The sequence below is a fragment of the Octopus bimaculoides genome, chromosome 6, assembly GCF_001194135.2.
Source record: "Octopus bimaculoides isolate UCB-OBI-ISO-001 chromosome 6, ASM119413v2, whole genome shotgun sequence".
Taxonomy (NCBI): Eukaryota; Metazoa; Mollusca; class Cephalopoda; order Octopoda; family Octopodidae; genus Octopus; species Octopus bimaculoides.
This window is the reverse complement of record NC_068986.1, coordinates 75,624,384-75,632,064: the sequence shown is the minus strand read 5'-3', so window position 1 is coordinate 75,632,064 and position 7,681 is coordinate 75,624,384.

Below are 7,681 nucleotides of genomic sequence, written 5' to 3'. Positions count from 1 at the left end.
CACACACACACACACACACACAGAGATACAAACACATACATATACACTCGCGCAAGCGCACGCCAACAAACACAAACAGACATACACGTACTCACCCCTACAAACACAGGTTTACGCATATATACACACATACACAAAAACATACACAAAAACATACCGACTCAGATACACACGCCTACAAACACATACAGACTCACACATACTCACTCCTACAACCACGTGTGTACGTATACACCCCACCACACACACACGCACACACAAAAGTATACAGACTCATGCACGCATACTTCTACGAACACATGTATACGCATACGAACACATAATCAAACATATACAGACTTATACATACACACGCCTACAAATTGCTTCGATACGCTTACGCACATAAATACAGAGATATACGCACACACACATGCATACATACAAACATACTTACACATTATTACAAACATTTATTTATATACAACTGTTATACATATTTAAGACACGATACATAAAAAGCCGTACGCGTAAAAACATACACTCACGCACCTATATGCATACATGTACATGCGTATACATACATTACATGTAATATATATATATATATATATATATATATATATATATATACACATACACGCATGAGTGTCTTGGCTAGTACAAAATACTTAAGCAAATCCGTGTTAACATTCACTATGATACCAGGCTGAACGCAGTTACAACGTTTTACGAGGCGTCATTGATTTTTAATCTATGTTTCTGTATGTCATACGGAGTAATAAAGAAAGTCACATCTTTAGAACATCGTAATGTGAGGCAAGCGTGCGTACGTATGTGTGTGTATATACACACACACACGTACACACGCTTGCCTATGTATAGATAGATATACATACATATATATACATATATATATATATATATATATACATACATACATACATACATGTATATACATACATGCATACATACATACATACATACATATATATATATATATATATAAGTATGTATGTATGTGTGTATATCTATCTATCTATCTCTATATATATACACATACATATACACACAGACACACACATACAAAATATACACGCACACACACACACACACATACAATCACACACACACACACACGCACACACACATATATATTCCTGTTACTGAGCTTCTTACGAATGGAATCCTGCTGTTCCTATTTTATTTGTCGGACTGAAGTTGTTAAAAGGCTTTTGTCTAATTCTGTTTTATTAAACAATTAACTGAGGTCATCATAAGCGCAGTTGGCGGTTTTAATCCGGTCAGACAATGAATATATTGGACTGAAACATATCTGGAATAGAAGAGCGATCGATTAGAGATGATAAACAACGTTTCAGTGAGTCTTGACATTGATTCGAATATTTAAACACACCACATTATCTCCCCAATCACTACGTAACCCAAGTATAACAACACTTCCGGTTTATTATGGAGCTATCTCATTTTTTCCTTCGTTCAATATGTAGAGTACTTTAAATACCGGAAGTTGTCTACAATGTGAAGTGAAAGAGGGACAGACTTCTTACTGTATAGCTGCAGTCACCAACATTCTTTTTGTACCACGAGCCGATTTCACGCAAGATAATTTTTTCCAGTGACCAAGGGAACATAACATAGTTCAATGAAATGCTTAATATATAATTTAATTATTACGTCTAAGCTATAGGATAAAGACCTCCTTCGGTCATGAATGACCATAGGATTGCACCTAGAAAGTTTCTGTCTGAGGCACGAGTCCGGGCAAGGTTGTTTATGGAAGACCAGCAGTCGCCCATGCTTACCAGCTTTCCCTCTCCACGCTACCGACGTTGTCAAAAGGAAAGGCAAAGGCCGATAGAGTTTGGCACCAGCGACGTCGAATTTCATTTCTACAGCCGAGTGAACTCTGGAGCAACGTGAAATAAAGTATCTTGCTCCAGAACACAACACAGCCCGGTCCGGGAATCGAATTCGCTATCTCATGATTGTGAGACCGACGCTCTTACCGCCGAACCATGCGCCTTCACATTACATCTATAATACATACATACATACATACATACATACATAATGGTCATCTACTCGTGACCGAGGAAGACCATTGCTGACCTTCAGGAACATTGTGCGCTCTAGGACTAACTTTTATTTTGCATTTGATGCTCCGTTGGTGGCTAATGAGCCCTGTTCTTGACAAACATACACAACTGCAAACATTGCAAACCAAGCGTTCCCCATTCACTATACCAGCAGTGCGCTTTCGAGCAGCACTCTTAAGTTCTTCATGCAGAATACGTGCTCTCTCAAAGGTGCTGACCCCTTCCTTACTTAACCTGCTTCCCCCATCTGTGGCAATGACAGGCATTGCTCTCCCAGTCAGTCTCTTGCATATCACAGGCCTTTAATGAGGATTTGTCACAGTCCTTAAATCGCAGCCTTGGTTTCTACCGAGGTCTCTTTCCATTAACAAGTTCCCCATATAACGTCTGTTTAGGGATCCTGCTATCCTTCATTCTAATAAAGTGTCCAGTCCAACATAACCGGTGCTCGTGCACCATCGCCTCAAGATATCAGCTTTCTTCAAGACCTGTGTATCTGGAGTTTTTAAGGTTCAGCCAACATTCAGAATATGTCTCAGACATCTCTGATGAAAGCGTTCAAGGACCTTTACATGACGTTTGTAAAGTGTCCATGTTTTACATGAGTAAAGGAGCGATATCAGTACACATGCACAGCATAGAGCAATTTTTGCTTGTTCTGTGATACCATGCTGGGATCAGACACGAGACTGAAGAGACCGGAATGAATCAGTTGCTCTCTGCAGCCTGAAAGATATTTCATCATCCAGGGAGCAAGAACGGCTGAGTGTGCTCCCTAGGTAGAGAAACTTTTCTACCACCTTCAGAATTGTTCCTTCAACCAAGATAGCTGGTTCCACATTTGGATTTCCTGGTGCAGGCAGTAACATTATAACAGTCTTGTCCAGGCTAATGCTGAGTCCAAATGCCTTGCAAGAAGCAGAATTGCGATTCATAAGTATTTGCATGTCATCTACACTATGAGTGACTAAGTGACATACATGCACACATGCATGCATTCATTCATACATACATACATACATACATACATACATACATACGTACGTATATACATATATTACGAATATAATACATTTGTATTACATATGTAATACATATATGAGGTGAAAATACTCTGCAGACTGCGATCGTCATTAAAATGGAAATAAAATTCAAAAATTTATTCTTTCTGAGCGACCCGGTACCAAATAATTCACGACCCGGTACAGGTCTTCGGCCCTGTGAGTAGGGATCACTGTATAGGGCGTTATGTATCGTACAAATGGGATTATATATTAAGACTGCGAGCGCCAAATTCGTCGCGAATCTTACTATGTCCCTGATACATGTATCGATATATTGTCACTTTTCTAGCACTTTTTCCTGCGGTCAGGTAACACTAACAACAGTTTATGTATTGTCTATCATTGTTTAGTACCAGCGGTGGTATATTGTCTCTTTCACAACTTGACAATAGTTCTGTGCTGTCTTCCACAATGCAGTGATGTTTACAGTGTCGATGCTTGAATTATTGATAAGTTGATCAGGTTTTTCACTGATTAACACATATTATTGCTATGCTCAATAAATAATAAAGTAAAAGTAGGTTATGGATAGTGAGAGTCATTAGAGCGCTGGATAAATACGGCATTCGTGTATATGTGTGTATGTGTGTGTGAATGTGTGTGTGTGTGTATGTGTATATATATATATGTATGTGTGTGTGTGTGTGTGTGTGTGTGTGTGTATCGAAGCTCCTACGTTCTGAATTCAAATCCTATCAACATCAACTTTGTCTTTCATCTTTTTCGAGTTTATAAAAGAAAATACAAATACAAACTAATACAGGTCGATGAGTTGGCAGAAGTGTAAAAACTGGAATAAACGCCTTGCGGTATTTACTCCAGCAAAGGCCATGGTAGACTTAATATGTCACCCGGTTTAAACATCACCATCACCTGGTATCCTGGGTGCTTTTGGTAGAGTCCGCTTAGTTGTAAAAGTTCGGATCAAGTCGGATCCAGTTTGAGAATACCTTCCTCCCTCTGGTAGGTGCTGCCTTTTTGACGAACTAAAAAGAAGAAGAAAAAAAAGAAAGTGAAAGGAAAAGACCTCACAGTGGGATCGGATGAATTTAGTGGTGATTGTCAATTTGTGAAGTCGGCGAGCGGGCAAAATCGTTACAGTACCGGGCTCAATGCATGGTGGCTTTTGGTTCGTCTTTACGTTCTGAGTTCAAATTCCGCCAGAAGGGTTGACTTTGCTTTTCATCCTTTCGGGGTCGATGAAATTAGTGCCAGTTGAACACTTGGGCCAATTTAATCAACTTAGCTCTTCCTCCCAAACTTGTGTCAAAGTTTGAAACCAATCTTAGCAATTTGTGAATATTAAACTGTTAAAATACGGTTTAAATTGGTTTGCTGTAAGAAAGATATAAAAACGAAGGGATTAAATATTTCTTTTTCATCACTGCCCACCAGTTCACACCTCTTCTGACTTCCTAATCCATAAATTTTATTAAACAATAAAGCAAAAGTAGGTTGGGAAGAGAAAGATATCTTGCAAGATTTTATAGCTGACAGTGTTGGCTGAAACCAGGGGTTGCTACGAGAACGTATTGTTTTCTGAAATTGTCTATTAAATGGCTGTATGTATGATTGATTATTGGGAACGGAATTCTATCAACATATCAGTAACTCTAAAGTCTATAAAATGTATTCATGAATCTCCATTAGGAATTTATCTTATGTAGTTATTTATAGAAATTAAGAAATCTTGTTCGCAGGAGAGTAGTTGTGAAAACAGCTAGAGAAAATCGGGTAAAAGTACCCCTATAGACAGAAAATAATGGCCAGCAGCTGCTACAAAGAATCAAACTCTCACATTTTACCATCAATAAGGGTACTTTTACACAATTTTCAAAAGCTGTTTTCATAGTTATTCTCCCGCGTCCGAAATTTACCAAATTTTAAAAAATTATGTCACTCAATGCATCGATGTTTGTTATTCATTTATTTACAAGCAAGTATTCATTTAGTTATTTGTCTGTTGATATGATTTAGTGCAGGCTGCAAAAGGCATTTGAGGACACCTAATTATCAGTATATTATTTCCTTCAATTCAATTAAAGGGTTTTTATTGCTTTCGGTTCCTCCTTAGCAGATAAAATGCTAACACAAGAAATGCAAAGATATGCAGTCATAGTTGCCATGCGTGCAGAACGCAGTGATCTAGGAATTCACCGACTTTCTAAATGCTGCAAGATCTTTTGTACACATAGTTCGGATGGAACTGAAAGCCTCGAGCTGGAATATTTGAACTGTGTCAAAGAGAAAAGCAAAATGCTCTAAATGTTCAGACGCTATAAAAACTTCTTAGTTTATCCAACGGGTTCATGATGATTATCGATGATGATACCGAGAAATCAATGACAGTCATTGCAAAAGAATGTTGTGTCAGAGTGGGTGATCAGAACTGTGGTGCATGAATTCGATGCAAGTCGTATGTACTCAAGACGATACCATATTCATGCTTGCAAACATACAGAAAGACCGGTTAATCCGTACCAACCAGTTACATAACAAAGTTAAAATCCCTCACCACATGGTATGTTTTTGGTTCTTTTCTGATAAGTAAAACTTGGACTAAGTCCAAATGTCTAACATGAGAAATGGCAGATGGTTAGGTGTAGATCCTTCCGATGATCACAGGATGATACACACTAAGTTTCTAGCAATTGTGACGGTTTTAGGAGTGATGAATAACGAAGGTAATGTTATGCCATCTTAGATCTCTCCACAGGGTTTTAGAATTAATGCTGTTGGGTACGTTTAGGCGCTGCGAGATATTAAGCTCTGGATTGATGAAGTATGCAGTGGAAGACCATACTTGTTTCAACGAAACTCAGTGCCTTCTCACAAAGCTCACGTAAAGCATAATTGGCTATCGAACACTAAACTTGTGGATGCCAAACTCGTCAGATTAAAATCACACGGACTACACGTTTGGAGCGTTGCTGAAAGGGGAACTAATCAACGTCCTCACATTACCAGAGCTTCACTGAAGGCCACCATTGTCCACATGGACAATGGAAATGAATGAGCACCATTTAATGCTGGCATATCAATGACTCTTGCCCCGCATTGAAGCAGTCGTCAAAACAGAAGGTGAAATCACATGGTAATGTGATAAGAAAGCTTATCGAGAACACAAGCACAAATTTTCATTAAAATAAATTTGTTTTTTTGCTAGATTAGTGTTATGTTAAATTACCCATTATGTCCTTAAATGTCACTCGCACTCAGTACACATATGTACATATAAACACACTTTCACACACATTCACACACTCACACATACATTTCGTGTTATATTATATATTATATGAATTATATATTCATCTTTTTTTGTTGTCGTTTCAGTTATGGATTCCTTAAATCCATATTTAATGTTCATATACAGCTATTTCGATGTATTTGAATCTCATCAGATCGCGTGGAAATTGAGAACTTCGTAATTTTATTATTTTGTGATGAAAAGAGAAAATAATTAGGTTAATAGTAAGTGAAGCTAGTTGTACAAAAACGTTCCAATAGGAAATTTTTTTTATCAGTTTGTTAGTTTTGTAGAGGGCTAATGAGAAAAAGAGAGAGAGAGGGCAGAGAATGAAAGCAAGAGAGAGAAAGAGAGAGAGATAGAGAGGGAGAGAGAGAGAGTAGTAGAATTAATTTAAATTAGCGGGACCCGTGGATATTTCACCGAATTAATGGTAAACTTATTAGGATGTTTCTGAAAACTTTATCCATAAAAACCTGATCGCGTAGCCTGTATTGTGTCTGTATCAAAAGGCAGTTGCTCATCTGCTAATCATTGAAAAGTGAAGGAAATTGGAATATGATGATTACTTAATGCACTTTATATATACACTTTATATACTTTATGAACAATTTTATAGACTTAATACACAGCACTCTACCTCCTTCTCTCCCACTCTTCACCTTACCCTCTTTTTCTCTCTCTTTTTTCTTTCGCTCTTCACTTTTCTCTTTAGCTAATCATGAGAAAGCGTTACAGATGGGCTAAGTAATGGCGGAGAAAAACTTAGTTACAAAAAATTACACATTTCACTCACCACCACATCTCCCTCCCCTCTTCCCTTCCACTAATCATGTGGAAATGTTACGGACGGGCTAAGTAACGGAGGAACAAGCAGAATTATAAGATTTGAAATTAAATTTGCGTTCAGAATGAGAATAATCTCAACTGTTTCCAACCTTCCTGTGAAATTGTCCATAGCAGCAGTAATCGTTTATAACCGCGAATGTCTCCTAGGTCATTTCAATGATGCTTGTGATTCTAGCCTTTTCAGTGATGTTTGTGATATATGTGCTTCTTCTTTTACCTAACAACAGACGTTCAAAACAAATCGTGTTGTAATCAAAATAGAGGATTACAGATTTTCACCTTGTGTTTTTCATATCGTAGTTAGCCGTGGTTTGACCGGTCCTTCCATTCCAGAAAGAGAATAATCTTACCACCAGAAGTCAATACTCACGTAAACCATATCAAAAGAGAGAGAGAGGGTGGGGAGAGAGAGGGTGGGG